This window comes from Podarcis tiliguerta (genome assembly GCF_965153285.1).
Source record: "Podarcis tiliguerta genome assembly, chromosome: 10".
Lineage (NCBI taxonomy): Eukaryota > Metazoa > Chordata > Lepidosauria > Squamata > Lacertidae > Podarcis > Podarcis tiliguerta.
Genome location: NC_139543.1, coordinates 26,560,045 through 26,577,748, shown reverse-complemented (window position 1 = coordinate 26,577,748; position 17,704 = coordinate 26,560,045).

Sequence of the window (17,704 nt, the reverse complement as noted above, 5' to 3'; positions counted from 1 at the left end):
CAGGTACTGCACAATGTGAAAGGAACATTATAAAATGGGTAAGGTAAAGGTAAAGGTGAGGGACGTGGGTGGCGCTGTAGTTAAACCACTGTGCCGCTTGGACTTGCTGATCGGAAGGTCAGCGGTTCGAGGCCCCGAGATGGGGTGAGCCTCCATTGTTCGGTCCTAGTTCCTGCCAACCTAGCAGTTTGAAAGCACACAGTGCAAGTAGATAAATAGGTACCACTCCGGCGGGAAGGTAAACGGCGTTTCCATGTGCTGCTCTGGCTTCACCAAAAGCGGCTTAGTCATGCTGGCCACATGACCAGAAACTGTCTGCAGAAGTGGACAAATGCTGGCTCCCTCAGTCTGTAAAGTGAGATGAGTGCCGCAACCCCAGCATCGTTCGCGACTTGACTTAACTGTCAGGGGTCCCTTTAGTTTTTTAAAAGGTAAAGGTAAAGGACCCCATAACGGTTAAGTCCAGTCAAAGGCGACTATGGGGTTGCGGCACTCATCTCACTTTCAGGCTGAGGCAGCCAGTGTTCGTTCACAGACAGCTTTCCGGGTCATGTGCCCAGCATGACTAAACCACTTCTGGTGCAACAGAACACTGTGATGGAAACCAGAGCACACAGAAACACCATTTACCGTACTTTTTGCTCTATAAGACTCACTTTTTCCCTTCTAAAAAGTAAGGGGAAATGTGTGTGCGTGTTATGGAGCAAATGCAGGCTGCGCAGCTATCCCAGAAGCCAGAACAGCAAAAGGGAGATTGCTGCTTTCACTGCGCAGCAATCCCTCTTGCTGTTCTGGCTTCTGAGATTCAGAATATTTTTTTTCTTGTTTTCCTCCTCCAAAAACTAGGTGCGTCTTGTGGTCTGGTGCGGCTTATAGAGCGAAAAATACGGTACCTTCCTGCCACAGCTTTACCCATTTACTCTACTTGCACTGGCATACTGCTAGTTTGGCAGGAGCTGGGACCAAGCAGCGGGAGCTCACCCTGTCACTGGGATTTGAACTACTGACCTTCTGATCAGCAAGCCCAAGAGGCTCAGTGGTTTAGACCACAGTGCCACCCACGTACCTATTAGAAAATGGGGCAATACTAGCAGGATAACAAGGAAACTAATGCAGTATGCCCCATGTCTAAATGCAACCCAGCCAGATGGGCAGAATATAAATGTAAAAATGTAAAAAATGGAGGGTCACTTAAAGAGACTGTGCCCCCAGCAACTTTGTCACCAACCTGTAGTAGACAGAACTGTGAAAAGCTGGGATATAAATATTGGGAATCAATAAAACTATCCTGCCAGGACGTTGACCTGAACATTTCAACTTTTGGGTGGTTGCTTGCAGCCCTGTTTCACCTGAGTGCAAATGTGTTTCTTCTGCCTTGCGTTTAACTTTTGTCACTGTTCTTCCCTTTGGCTATCAGCCAGCGAATCACCTAGGAAACCCAAGGACTGGTTGCCATGGGCACTCTGCTAAGCATCTGTTCCCTTCCTTGCACAGCACATCAGCACAGGAGGGGAAGGAGGGTTTTTCCAAAGGATTGTGGTGCTGAAAGGATAGGTCTTGTCCTCATTTAGCCCACTCAACTTTCTGCAAAACTGGCAGCGTCGTCGTCACACAACAAACACGTACGCCATAGAACTTGTTGTGCTGCGACAACGGAGTTCCAGGAATGCTTTGACCTTACATAACTTGATGAGGCGCTGCCCATAGTTCAGTACAAACCGCTAACACTGAGCCAAAGAGAGAAAAACTGGGAAATCCTGTTCCTTTCTACATACTCATGATTACACAGCTAGTAGTACAGACAAGGCCCATGTAAGCAAGTCTGCCTTTTTGTACTGTGAAGCCATATTTTGATCCTGCCGAAGATTATAAGAAATAGGGCAAGGTGATGCATGTGTTTGCAGGTAAATTTTAACTCCTGTTTTTAGGCAGCGCCATTTCTTCCCATTCTTAGTACTTAGAGCATGTAAATCCTATTGTTCCGTCTGACCTTAACTGCAACATCTGAGCATTTTTCAGTACTTGCAATCCATCATTTGGCCACAGGAGGGCATATTTATACAACCTTTAACTAAGGAAACATTTTTCTCACCATAAATAAAAAACCTTAACCTTTGCTTTTCAGAAATACCAGCATGGGCCTTACAAAATATTGAGGTCATATTAAGGAACATTTTCCCAGGCTGGATTATTTTTTCCAGACATGCTCCATTGGTTTGCCAGCATGTTTCATCAATGTCTAATTCCTCCAAACGAAAGAAATCAAAATTCCTCACAGGAGGAGACGAGATGAGTAAAACCCAGCCTGCGCGTTTCTTTTATGACTTTTTCCCAAGTAAAAAATGGGGGGGAAACACTACATAAACAGAAAACAACCCCTCAAAAACCATTTCTCTAAGAGAACTACAATCATAAAACACATTTATAAAATGCTTGCTTCATTTTCTGTAGAAATGTCAATATATTATTTGAAGCGTGTCTTAAAGTTTCAATTTACATTTCCCCCTGTGTGCCCTGACAACAAAAGCCCCGACTAAATAGAATACTTCACCAGACAGAAAATCATTCCCTATAGAAGCTAGAAAAATTGCACCAATTATCCATCTGATGGGAGCAGGGTGGCAGGTCAAACATTGCCAGAAATAACGACTTCTAGTCTAAAATCCCTGCCTTTAAAACCTGCCATTTTGGAATAGGATTGCACTTAGTTACTATTCAGTGATGAAAGCAAGCCATTTTCTGCCCTTTCGTTAATTCACATATTATAGAACCGAGTTCCACCATTTACTGCAGATTCCAGGGGTTGAGTCCCAGTGAACCCTCAGCTGGTTTAACGCTCGGCTTTTGTATAGCACTTTCGGGATTATTTCCCCAGGGAATGAGGCTGAGAGACTGTGCCTTGCCTAAGGCAGCTAGCGATTTTGTGTCAGAGGAAAGATTTGAACCAGGGACTTCCAGGGAGCAGCAGTTTCTTAGCAACCACACAGCACCACCTCTTCCTTGGCAGCTAAGTGGCAACCATGTCACCCCAATTAAAAAGATATTCTGCCATCCATGCCCAAGGTACATGCTAACAATCACTTGACTAATGCAAACTTTTTGGCTATCAGTACTATACAGGCTAGGTGATGATGCCTAGACATCACCTTGCCAACAAAGGTCCGTATAGTTAAAGCTATGGTTTTCCCAGTAGTGATGTATGGAAATGAAAGCTGGACCATAAAGAAGGCTGATTGCCAAAGAATTGATGCTTTTGAATTCTGGTACTGGAGGAGACTCTTGAGAGTCCCATGGACTGCAAGAAGATCAAACCTCTCCATTCTTAAGGAAATCAGCCCTGAGTGCTCACTGGAAGGACGGATCCTGAAACTGAGGCTCCAATACTTTGGCCACCTCATGAGAAGAGAAGACTCCCTGGAAAAGACCCTGATGTTGGGAAAGATGGAGGGCACAAGGAGAAGGGGACGACAGAGGATGAGATGGTTGGACAGTGTTCTCGAAGCTACCAGCATGAGTTTGACCAAACTGCGGGAGGCAGTGGAAGACAGGAGTGCCTGGCGTGCTCTGGTCCATGGGGTCACGAAGAGTCGGACATGACTAAACGACTAAACAACAACAACTATGCAGGCTAGCTAACTACCCTCCATTGTTATATTTCCTCCTGGGGCTTTGTCAAATGGGCCAACAATTTTTGTAGCTCAGCTACAAACTTCAGGTCACCTTGTTCACCACGGCCTCCTGGAGGCAGTCATGTTTCGGTTTGTGGCCTGAAACAGCAGCTGCTACCATCTAAGCTGCATCTGCAACGGACTAAAAACCCTATGTTCTAGGAATAAGCTTGGTTTGATTTAAGAAGCAATGCTGTGATCCTAATGCAAATTTGTACAACTCCTAGCTTGGAAGGTTTCATTTCGCTCTTACTAGAACTGACATATATACAGTAACACCAAACAAACAGATGTAGAAAATCCTAGGTATTTGATTATCTACCAAGCTTTGCGGATGGTGATGAGATCAGAAACTGGAATATTTGTACAGCTGTATGTATACAGCTGTTTTCTTCACAAAGCAAGATGGCAACCAAAGCCTATTTATTCCTGTATTGCAGGAAGATGGACTAGACAACTCTTGTGGTCCCTTCCAACTATACAATTCTGTGATTCTGTACAGTCAAATATTTCAGCACTAAAGCTTTAAATTGCAATCAGATTGTTCACTCCTACCTGAATTTATGTTTCAGGTGTTGGAGGAGGCCTTATGTGGGCCAAATCTTATGCAACTGTCTACGCTTATATAAGGGATGTGGGTGGAGCTGTGCGTTAAACCACAGAGCCTAGGACTTGCTGATCAGAAGGTTGGTGGTTCGAATCCCCGTGATGGGGTGAGCTCCCATTGCTCAGTCCCTGCTCCTGCCAACCTAGCAGTTTGAAAGCACGCCAAAGTGCAAGTAGATAAATAGGTACCGCTCCGGCGGGAAGGTAAACGGCGTTTTTGTGTGCTGCTCTGGTTCTCCAGAAGCGGCTTAGTCATGCTGGCCACATGACCCGGAAGCTGTACACCGGCTCTCTCGGACAATAAAGCGAGATGGGCGCCACAACCCCAGAGTCAGCCACGACTGGACATAATGGTCAGGGGTCCCTTTACCTTTACCTTTATGCTTATATAAATTCTTACTTTCTTTTTAAAAGCTTTTGCCCTGATTTTATAGTAGATATTAAAAAAGACAGACAGTTCAGCATCAGGACACACACATTCAATGAAGAGACATTCAATTAAACAGAAATCAATGGCTATGATCCAGACTTCAGAAAATCCAAGTAGTCCAGGTATGGAAGGCCTCCATGCCAGACTATCCAATAGGGTTTGTGTGTGTGTGGCTCATTTGCACAATACATTTAACATAGGAACATACAATTATGGCTTCCACAGTAAATCTTGGTAACTGAAGGTGCTGAGAATTGTTAGGAAAGCCCTATTTTCTTCACAAAGCTATAATTCCCAAAGTTTCCTGGGAAGAGACATTGACTGTGAAACTACTCTGAGAATTGTATTTCTGTGGAGGAAACAGGGGTGTCTCCTAACAACTCTTAGCTCCTTTAACAAACCACAGTTCTCAGGATTAATTGGCTTCAAAATAACAGCAAAGCGAAATAACCCCCATCAGGCCCAGCAAGGATGGCCAATGACCAGGGTTGATGGAAAGCCTTAGTTCAACATCTGGAGTGCCAAAGTTTCCCCACACTTGATCTATATGATTTAGATAAGAATTTGGAGAAGGAAGAGGATGAAATATGATCATTTTACTGCTATTGTTGAAATTGTGCTTTCTTTTTTTTTACCTTTGAGTTATTTGTATCTCTCCCCCCCTTTTTAAAAAAAATTATTTATACTTTTCAGGTTTATACATTTTTTGGACAGTTCAAAACTTGACTTCCTTCCCCCCCTTTCTGCGGTTCCTTAAATTTATTTTTAATATCATCTGCATATCCTACTTAACTTAATTTGCCCATTTGTTCATCTTCTTTAAATATATACTCTTATGAAACTGCAGGTTATTACAATAATCCTGCCAATGTTTTTATCTGTAAATATCGAATAAACCAATTCCATTCTTTTTTAGAAAGTTTGTTATCTTGATTTCTTATTCTTCCGGTAAGTTTTGCCATATCTGCACGTTCCATAAGTTTTTGTATCCATTCTTCCTTTGTTGGGACTTCTTCTTTCCATTTTTCGGCAAGTAACATTCTTGCCACTGTCGTTGCACACATGAATAAGTTTCTATACAGTTTGAGTTATTTGTATCTTTTATTCTTTTAACTTTCTTATGTCAGTTGGTTAGAAAGTTAGAAATATTTTCAAAAAATAAATGCATACATATTTTTATTTGGAAAATTTAACTAGTAACAATTTGGCTTAAGTTCAAAGGCAAGAAACCATGTACTCTCGGGCAATAATTTTCTGACGCTTATCTACTCCATGGTGTCTCGCCCAACATTTTTCACACTTGCGCTTTTTCCACATTAAAAGTCTTGAGCAATAATTGGATTTAGCATATTTTTAAAAGACGAGGGAAAGGTCAATCGACAGCAAGCTCTTGTTTCCTTTTGATATTAGTCTGGCACATGAGCTAGCTATCAGTGTCAAAAGGGGTGAGATGTAAATGCGCAGATAGTCAGACAAATGCAGAACTCACATACGCCTTCCATTCATTCACTTGGATGAAACAGTTACATAACATAGTTTTACAGCCACTAGGGAAAAAAAAGCCAGATGGTAGCAATTAATCTTTGTTTGCCATGGTGCACCTTGGGTGAAACCTATTGCTCATTAAGTGCTTGCAGGGAAATGTCACTGCAAAGAGTCACACAATGTGCTAATTGTATGATCTTGTTTCATAAACAACAACATGAATATACAGTGGTACCTCTGGTTGCAAATCGGATCTGTTCCGGACGCCTGATCACAACATGAAAAGAGCGCAACCCGCAGCGGTGTGTCTGCGCACACGCGGGTTGTGATTTGCCACTTCTGCACATGTGCGTGACGTCGTTTTGCGCTTCTGCGCATGCGCGAGTGGCGAAACCTGGAAGTAACCCTTTCCAGTACTTCCGGGTTGCCGGGGACGTAGCTTAAAAGAACGTAACATGAAGCAGACGTAACATGAGGTATGACTGTACACACACACACAAGCATCAACAGTGTGCAGAAATCAGTTTATTAATGGTGCAATCCTACACACCAGTTGGTAGAGCATGAGACTCTTAATCTCAGGGTCTTTTGCCCCACATTAGGCAAAAGATTCCAGCATTTGCAGGGGGCTGGACTAAATGACCCCTGAGGTCCCTTCCAACTTTACAGTTCTATGATCTATTTGATAATAAGCCTCACTGAATTTCAGAGGACTTTAGTATGTATAACCCTTGATTCCTGTACACCTTTGAAGTTTCCTCTCCTCTTATCATCTGAAACTGATAAGGTGAAAGATAAGCAGCCTTTTGTCTGTGCATGGGGACTGTCGGCCATAATCTTTGGATGCGAACACACAGAGCTACAATTCCCAACACCCTTAAACTAAAGTTCCCAGGATTCTTTGTGGGCAGGCAAAAAAATGTTCTTCAAACGTATGGTGTGTACGCAGCCCTCCCTTTTATCGTCTTATTGCAATTTTGTATGTTGTACGCCGCCTTGCGGCCTATAAATATTTAAATAAAAAGAAATTCTATAAACACCTTACAAGTAATAAATAAATATGGAGGCATGGTGGGGGAGCACATTAAATGTCAAAGCACAGGAGGGAGCCAGTTATATGGAACATGATCACTGCAAGGGATCTGAAAGGTTAAGTGAGATTCACTGTGCAGCCCTAGATTTTTTGGGGGGAGGTTCTTTTTTTAAAAAAGGCACTGCACCTGTTAAATATGCACAATTGGAGGGTTGGGAGAAGACGTTTAATAACAAAAACAATTACTTTTTTTTAAAAAAGAACTCAATGCGGGTCCTTATAAGGCACCCACAACACAGCTGTTTATGTTATGGCTGAATGAGACTAGTGTGCAAACTATATTTTTCTCTGGAACAATGCAAAGAAAAGACCCAGGGCAAAATCCTATAAAGAAAGATCCTTTCCAGAGTGTGCGTTTTGACACAGGCCTAGTGTTCTGTGGAATAGGTCTAAACAGTTAGCTCCGATTCTTTTTATTTTTTTATTTAAGCTTCCTAGCATAGCAGGCCCAGCCATGCTCTCATTCCTCTCATATGCAAATATTCTATTGTTTGAGTCCACCCCAGTGGAGGTTTTTGGTTTGGTTTTGTTTTTAACAAAGAGATTCCACATACACACACAACCAATTTGAAAGGGGGGGGGGGGACAACAACATTACTTATTATTGGCCTGATACGTACAGAGAAGGATATCGCTTACGATGCCGTGCTTGGAAGCAAACGAAGGCCCTTGTTCTTTGTGGGGAGGGCAAATTTGCCAACGTTATTTCATACCTGGGAGATTTCCAAAGTCCTGCTGTGATGACATTGATGTAGTGCTGCTACTCTGTTATCATCTGTGTATATTATCAAGTGTAACAAATACCTTATTCAGAGGATGCCCTAAACTTTCCATTTGGTGACATTCTTGCTGCTGTGTTAATATCGGGTCTATTAAGCAGCACCTCATGGTCCATTAACCTTTCTTTAGGCCTGACCCCGTGAAGTTTAGGGGTCTTGAGCACAGTGTGAAAAGGCAACGGGTTTCACTCTCACCCAGGGAGCTCATTAGGACTTTATAGAAAGACACAAAAAAAATACTCGCATAGTACCAACATTTGCAATGAGGAGCACTCACCAGACAAACAGCCTGGTGTCAGGAGGCAGCCATTGTTCTCCTTTTTCCAGCGCTGCACACCAATTTAGCAAGCTAACTAAAGGGAGTGCTCATTTGTAATCCACCATTTCATCCTTTGTCACCCAGATTCATTTACCAGCATCTCCATTGGTCCTGAAGTGCAGCTTCCTGAAATTCCCGCTTCATTCAGGAATCAAACGGGCTTAAGAGGGAATCACACCTGGCCTTTTCCAACGATGGTGTTTGGGATTTCTTTCTTTCTTTCTTTCTTTCTTTCTTTCTTTCTTTCTTTCTTTCTTTCCTGCAACGTTCCATTTGGGTAGGCTCTGAAAGTTTGTTTGCAGACTGAGAGCTGGGTTGTGACCATCTGTGCAAACCCAAACAAAATACATTTCAGTTGTTCTTGAGTAGGGGAACTTCCCAGCGGATTGTGCCCTAAGCATGTTCTGTCCCCTGCCAGAATAAGATATTTCATCCTCTTCTCTGTGAACATTAGACTTTATTTTGATTCATTAATGAAAGTCATCATGGAACCATCTGTAATTTTACTTTTCACATGGAGATGTTACAAACACACACTTCTAAACACTGCATATTTGAAATCATTTTAGCTTAGCACTTTGTGCTTATATTGAATGATGCAAATATACCAAATACAGAATTAGATTTAGGGCCAAAAATATGCTGCTTCTTCCTCTTATTTCAGCCAAGTTGACTAAATTAGGATAAAGTAGTAACTGTAGATGAAAGCAATGTGGTTATTAAATAGTACCAAACCATTCACTCCAGGTTTAGTAAAGAGGAAAGAAAGAAGCACTCATTCACAGTTCCATCCACCAGGTCTCTTTAGTTTCTCAAGAAAATGTAACGAGTCATTGGCTTATTTCTAAAGGGAGCAGTTCTGAGGCTCAACCCCTCATGAGAATCATCCGTTCCCCCACTACCAACCTTTGCTTCTCTTCCTTTTTACAGGGTGGAATCTACACACATATGAAAACCGTTCTGAAAATGCTTTTTTAAAAGAAGCGTTTTAAAAAATACATTGAATTTTTCATAAGGCTCCCTATTCCCATGTAGAGCCACATTGTAAAAAGGTAAAGGGACCCCTGACCATTAGGTCTAGTCATGACTGACTCTGGGGTTGCGGCGCTCATCTCGCTTTATTGGCCGAGGGAGCCGGCGTACAGCTTCCAGGTCATGTGGCCAGCATGACTAAGCCGCTTCTGGCGAACCAGAGCAGTGCACGGAAACACCATTTACCTTCCCCACTGGAGCGGTACCTATTTATCTACTTGCACTTTTTGGTGTGCTTTCGAACTGCTAGGTTGGCAGGAACAGGGACTGAGCAACGGGAGCTCACCCCGTCGTGGGGATTCGAACCGCCGACCTTCTGATCGGCAAGCCCTAGACTCTGTGGTTTAGACCACAGCACTACCCACGTGCCAGAGTCACATTGTATATTGCACTTAAAACACACTTAAAACGTTTTATTTGCAGCTGTATAGCTGAGTCCCAAGAATGATTTAGAACAGAGGTGGAGTCACTGGCGGAGGAAGAGGAGTGCGGGGGGAGCGTGCTGCCCCCAGCAGAGCGATCCCGGTGGGGTGCCATAGTGGCTGCGCCCCCCCTGCGCTGGGCACCACGCCCCCAGGATGTGCGCCCCTCCCCTGGGACACACACCAGCCCCACCCCCCTGGTGCCAGAGCATGAAGCTCCGACACTGGGTAGAGTAACCTTTTCAGTCTAGGAGGGCCACATTCCATCCTGATAGCCTTCCAGGGACCACATGCCAGAAGTAGGCAGGGCAGAGGACAAATGAGGGTAGAGCAATGAATATAATTTTTACCTTCATACAGTAGGCTGGTTTCCAGGGAGCCAAGAGGCATTATTGAAGTTCAGGGACACATTTCAGCCTGGCAACAGCACTCAAGTAGGGTATGAAGTGCCCTGAGACCTGCAGGTATAAGGTGGCATACAAATTTAATAAATAATAATATGAAATCAGGCTTCTGAGGGAAGTGGCTGTGAAGGCAGTGTGGCCTGTGGGGAGTCCAACAAAACAAAGAGAGACACCTGGAAGGTCAGATTTGAGCTCTGGGTCCGAGGTCCCTGATGTACGGTAACATTGCCATCATCATCATCATTATATTACACTTTCATTTTACTGTATGTCAAAAGCTCTTTTACAGATGCAATACTGACCAAAGAAAATAGATATATACCTATGGATTGATTAAACAACTTTTAATATCTCCTTGAACTGAACCATTAAAGTCCAAAAGGGTTTGTCAGGTAATGCAGTGTGTGTGCAGCAATGCAAAATCCAGAGAGAGAGAGAGAGGAGAGAGAGAGAGGAGAGAGAGAGAGAGAGAGAGAGAGAGAGAGAGAGATGTTCAAAGAAAAAGTACACCTTGTATTCTTGGCTATACAACAGAGGGCTTTGCAAACACGTTTGGTACTGTAACATTCTAGACAGCATTATGCTTAGCAATACATATTTAATACAATACATGCCTTAGAAAGCTTGCATTCTGTGCTTGTAAACTTCAGCCAAACAAACTAGATAACGTTAAAAAACAGAAAGAATAATCTAATCTGAAAGTAAGCTCTTTACCTCAAAAGTAGACTGGGTTTATGAGAACTTTGGTTTATTGTTGGTACTCTTCACTTCTTCCTACAATTTTATTTGTACTAATCAGAGTGCCTTGATGCTAATTAATTGCTGCTGCTGTGCAAGACACAGAAATAGGACCTTCAAAGGGGCAAAAGCAGTGACTTGATATGTTTAAGTCACTGATTTAAGTAAAAATTCATATGGTACATAAAATGGATAAAGTTACCTGGGAGCTGGTTTACACCCCAATGGCCACTTGGGTAATTTGACATTCTGGACATAATGGTATTATTGTGGGGTGGGAATGTGCATTAGATGGGAATGTGTACTACTTCAGAATGTGCTACATCAGATCTCCTGCATTGCTCTCTTCTTCCTCCTGCTACATGGGAAACTGGAATTCTGTCCCAAATCCTGACCCAACAGTACCAATGACTTTTCTTTTGCCTGCTCACACCAGAGACCTGATGAAAGGGTCCATGTCTACATGCTTTCCCACCAAAGGCCTGTTAGCTTAGCAAGTGTTGACATTGCTTGGACCAACCAGAAGATGAGAGCATATGGTCTTGTGCTCTGTGAAGTTCAGTGGTTTGGGCCCTGCTTAGACTTGCAACCTGTTCTCTATTTCAAGGAACGCTTGCTTGTTGAATATCAAAATGCGGTAATCTTAAATGGAGAACAGGCAGAAATTATAATCCTGGCAAGGGAGGCCTGTGGTTCCTGTTTTGCCATTTGTCGACAAAGGTAACACAGAACTTGGAATGCAAAAATCTGACAACGGCACATGCTCCATTTCCTGTGCACAGTTACTTTGGAGTAAGATTCACTAAATGCAGCGGGACTTACTTCTGAGTAAACATGCTTAGGATCACAGTGTTAACGACTCTCAATTTTTGGCTTACTCTCCAAATTCCACACAAATGTTAAAATAATTTCCAAGGGGCCGTAAACAGATCTTTTTACATACATATTGCTATTTAATTATCCAGCCTTAAATATTCTACCAGCCGGTTATCTACAAAGGCATTCTTGTCTACATGGTTCCTGGCTTAGGTTTATTACCTCCCCCTCCAAAATCTCTCTTTGCACATGCAACTAAGTGTAAGAATTTAATCATGAGGCTTTATAATATAGAAGCAGATTGTATTCTTCCTACGTTTTAGGTTTTTAAACATTAAGAAAAGGCTAAACTTTTCCAAGTGTCTGCTTTCTTCTTCTTTCACAGCTATTTGTCTTTTATTCCTGTGGGAACCTTTGTCTTCAGCGCATTTGCTTCACCTTTTAGGGAAGAGAGAGAAAAGCCCGGCGAACTCTCTGCTAGTCCCTAATTGTCTTTCCACCTGACAATCAAAAGGAATCTGGGCTTCTGCGAGGAGAAGTCAGGAAACACTTTTGAGCAACAACAAATTGAAACATTTACCCAAGGAAGCAGCTCTTTTGGAAGTGATGGGAAACTTCAAATTTGATTACAAGCAACCTTTGGCTTCCTATCTGTTGAACAATAGGCCATGGTGTTAAGGGCAATTTCCATGCACAGCATGCGGGTCCCATTTTTTCATCCTTAGACATGGTTGTTTACTGTTCAGAACTGTTTATGCATTTTAATCAGGCTTATTCAGCAAGGCTTAATAAATCACCTCCAAGTGGATGTTCCAAAGCAAGAACTGTTGTGCTTGGTTTCTCGCTTTCACCCTCTCCAGCTCCTTTCTTGCATTCCCAGTGTTTAGTGCTTTTGGGGCTTGGTGGATATGAAAATAAAAATCAAAGGTTGATGGAGTCAATGAAATGATCATTAGGTGCATGGCTTTTTAATGCTCTCCCCTCCCACATTTTCTTCCAGTGGTTTTTTCTTAAGCTGCAGGGACCGGACTTTAAATTCAGTCCTTGCAAGGATGATTTCACAATGGGAACCTACCAGGGCCGGATTTAGATGAAGAGAGGCCCTAGGCTACTCTACTTGCGAGGCGCCTCCCCATCCCCCACCCTTACAGCTAGAAGAAAATGGAAGAGTGTTATAAACAAAATTGAGTGAAGCCGAGGATGATGACGGGCATTTAAAATTCTACAATTCACAATTTCTCCTCTAAAGGACATAAGATATTATTGTTAAATACCATGGTGATTTTTTAAAAAATGCATACAATTAACACTGAAAAACTTTTGCAATAACTGGACTTTGGAAACCTTTTGTGGCCTAGCATTTAACCATGGCTCAGCATCCTCTGAGGTTAAACTTTGGACCTCTTGGAAGCTTGAAGGTTCTCAAACCTTATCTGAGTTACTAACAACAGCTGTATCTGCTTTGACTGTTTTAGCAAACTCTTCAGCATACCTTTAGGGTGGATTCCATGCTAGGCTTCTCCTCTTTAAGAGATGCTGAGTTGTCCTCTAATATACCTGGTGGGATTGACAAGGTATCTGACCCTCACCTGAATCTCATAGCTCTCCTGTAGCTGCCTCTGATTAGTTATCATTTAACTCTTGGGGGAAATAATTAGCATCACACGTCATGTGCATGGAAGTTGCTGGACCAATTAACCAACTAGAAGGATTACTGTTAATAGCACCAGTTTTCCTGTAATTTGATATTGCTGGATAGTTTTGATGAACTGCAAAAGCATTTTTCGTTTGCTTTCTGTTGCCACCCTGGAACTTTTATTTATTAGTGCCACTTTGTTTTGTACGATTCCTTGCAAATGAAGGAAAACAACTTTTCTGCTTGTATATGTTGATAATATAATTTTGGTTACTGAGGACAAACAAGATTGTACAAAAACAAGGTTGGGTGCAGGCCTGACCAGGACATAGGCATCCTGACTGTGACAAAGGTAACCTATGTGCTTGCTTGCTTGCTTGCTTGCTTGCTTGCTTAAAAGCTGTTGGGAACTTCAAGGTTCCTGCTCTCCCTTCTTATGGTCTTTGTACTGGACCTGGAGACTCCAATAGAGAGCATTCCATGTCAAGAAGGAGGGCAAGTGGGCACTCTATCAAATGACAGGGCAGAAGTTACACGGAGCAGGGCCTTTTCACTGGTGGTGCCCATTGTATGGCTCGCTCTTCCCAGACCTGCTCTCTTTTGGCCTGTATTTTGGAGCTTTATAATTTAGGAAGACTTTGGATGAACTGGTTGACAAGGCTTATCAGCTGCTGACATATGAGCGGATTTTATTTGCTGCTATTCTGGGCTTCTGGTGCACCAGGGTTTACACCAGTGTAATAGAGTTGGCCAGGATGCCAGAAGGGATACAATTTACAAGCTTTCTCCATTATCTGAACAGCAGGTGTATTCAGTCAACAGTGCAAAGGCTGAGCTGAAGCATTCCCTGCTGGTTACCTGCTTTCAGCAATAAGGGTCACTGTTTTGTAGTACCCAATTAGTTAGCTGTCAGATTCTAGAGCTCCCTATTGGTGGCTCTTAGGTAATTCATAAAATACAGAGTCAATTCATAAAACACAGTATTCAGTCATAAAGCAGTAACATAAATCTCCATTGCTACATATTAGGTGTATATTTCAGTGGTTGAACGTAGAAGTTTATGGCCATGCTGTAGTGTAGTGCTTATGCAACTATGAATAAAAGGTAGCTGGGCTCATTGTCTTGGGGTTTGGGGGGGGGGAGAGGTGACAAAACAGATTTCCAATAAGTGCCCCCCCCTTATTTCCATAACAAGTCTTTGAGTCTGTACTCTGAATGGTGACACCAGGGACCTAGAAGGTGCAGGGCTTGTCAGTCCAACCCCTGCACAGTCTCATCAGGGCTGACCTTAAGTCGATTGGAGCAATTTGGCCAAATTGGGCCCTGCATGCTGCTCCTAAGGAGGCCCCCGCACCAAGGCAATCTAGATGGATTTTATTTATAAGATTTTGCAGACTTTGGCTGTGAACTGGGGCCCTAAAAGAAAAATTAATTCAAGTTGCGCCCCAATGCTTCAAATTGGGCCCCACTGGCTAGCCCTGAGTCTCATAGTTGCTGGGCCTGAGTTGCCCTGCCCTTGCATGAAGTCTCGGGTTTGCAATTTTAGGAGAGGGGAGACTGCAGCACTGGGGAGAGGGCAGGCTGGTGAGGCCCCCTAGACTTAGAGGCCCGAGTTGCCCTGTCCTCGCATGAGGTCTTGGGGTTGCAGTTTGGGGAGAGGGGAGATTGCCCACTGTGGAGCGGGAGGGCTGGTGAGGCCCCCTAGATTTAGAGGCCCTAGGCTTCAGCCTACTTAGCCTATACATAAATCCGGCACTAGAACCTACCATTAACTCCTGGAACTTCGAGTCTCTTAAATGGGCTGAAAGAGATGACCTAGTTCCTGCTTGGCGAGTGTTTGCAAAGCTGTCTCTGTAGACAAGCAGTTACAGGTATATCGGTGGAGCATTAAGTAAAGAGTGAGAGGAAGCCAAGGACAAGTGAGTGATGCAAAGTGATTCACAGGACAATTCCAGAAACGAATAGTAAATTTAATGGCACACAGTTCTCAGGTCTGTATTGAAAGCGGAAATATTTAAATTTGAAAGCCAGAATAAAAAGATATGCTTCAGCCCACTGCTGACAAGTGTCACATAATACCCGTTCCACATTTGTAAGAATTCAAGTCATGTAGTGTAGCAGCAACCACAATTTTGGAAATCCCTGTCTATTGAGATCAGGCCGGAACCTTTATTGTACAGTGGTACCTCTGGTTAAGTACTTAATTTGTTCCAGAGGTCTGTTCTTAACCTGAAACTGTTCTTAACCTGAAGCACCACTTTAGCTAATGGGGCCTCCTGCTGCTGCCGTGCCGCCGGAGCATGATTTCTGTTCTCATCCTGAAGCAAAGTTCTTAACCTGAAGCACTATATCTGGGTTAGCGGAGTCTGTAACCTGAAGCGCATGTAACCTGAAGGGTATGTAACCTGAAACATATGTAACCCAAGGTACCACTGTATACTTTTCAGTGCCTGCTAAAAACATTCTTGTTTAGACAAGGCTACTCAGATGCTTAGAAAGTTGAGGTAATCTTCATCACAGAATCATGGAATTATAGACAGAGAGCCTGGAGAAATGGAATTTCTATAGACCACAGAAACTCACTCTCTTCAAGTCTGCCCTGATGCTGCTCCGAGTACCCAGGTGGGCATGGCTAGGCTGAGACCAACTCCACCCTGCTTACCCACCCGGGTCTCAGTGATGCAGGCCGGGCCCATCGTGTTGAATGGGGCTTACGCCAAGGCAAGCATGCTTAGCACTGCAGTCAAAATGAAGGATTAGAGAAGAAATAAACAGTAGGAAAGGGCTGTTTGGTAGCGGACTTTGCAAAAAAAGTGGGATGAGGTATCTGAAGGGGACAGAAACTGTGACAAATTGGAAGGAATTATAATGCAGAGTATACTGTTTCAGATTAGTGTCCCTTAAACTTTTATGCTGAACAGGAAAGAGGGGAAGGTGTATGGGTTTAGCAAGTGGTATGATTACTTGGGGGATGTGGGTGGCGCTGTGGGTTAAACCACAGAGCCTAGGACTTGCCAATCAGAAGGTCGGCGGTTCAAATCCCCGCGACAGGGTGAGCGGTGAGCTCCTGTTGCTCGGTCCCTGCTCCTGCCAACCTAGCAGTTCGAAAGCATGTCAAAGTGCAAGTAGATAAATAGGTACTGCTTTGGCGGGAAGGTAAACGGCGTTTCTGTGCGCTGCTCTGGTTCGCCAGAAACGGCTTAGTCATGCTGGCCACATGACCCAGAAGCTGTACGCCAGCTCCCTCGGCAAATAAAGTGAGATGAGCGCCGCAACCCCAGAGTCGGCCACGACTGGACCTAATGGTCAGGGGTCCCTTTACCTTTACCTTTATGATTACTTGGAAAGGAAATGCCTGATCAGTCTCTTACTCTTGTGTCTGTCTGTCTGTCTGTCTGTCTGTGGGTGGGTGATGCTGCAATGGCCCACTGAGTGGCTTGTTAGCTTGTTGTAACAGCATCCTGTGGTGCTTTGTGAATGCACATTCACAGCTACATTGCTTTATTCCAATTGGGATCCTGTTATAAAGGGTGCTGTCCAATCTTAGGCATACAGGGGAACCCTGATTTAGTTGGCTCTGTGTCTAAAGGCTGAACTTTTATTTAAACAACAATTAAAAAAGATTGAATAGATGGCATGGCCATGCCCTAGCTCCCTTCTCAGTTTGATATAGCTCAACAAGCTCTTTGTGAAAAACAAAACATCAAAAAAAGACCTTCTCTGGCAAATTCCTCTTGACGGGCTTTGCAGATTTGGATGACGTGCCGCATTAGCAAAATGCCACAGAATTTGACTGAGGGAACTGAGCTATAAAAAAGTGGAATTGCTGTGTGTTAGGATGCAATCAGAATTTCAATCTGGACTTAACGCCGAAAACTACCGTATTTTTCGCTCTATAAGACGCACCAGACCACAAGACGCACCTAGTTTTTGGAGGAGGAAAACAAGAAAAAAAATATTCTGAATCTCAGAAGCCAGAACAGCAAGAGGGATCGCTACGCAGTGAAAGCAGCAATCCCTCTTGCTGTTCTGGCTTCTGGGATAGCTGCGCAGCCTGCATTCGCTCCATAAGACGCACACACATTTCCCCTTACTTTTTGGGAGGGAAAAAGTGAGTCTTACAGAGCAAAAAATACGGTACCTTCAGTAAAGAGCTGATAAAATAGATGAAACGAGAGTCATGTGGTGGTTAGAGTGTCAGACTCGGACCTGAAAGACACGGGTTCAAATCCCCTCTCAGTCATGACGCTCACTGAGTGACTTTGCTCCAGCTGCT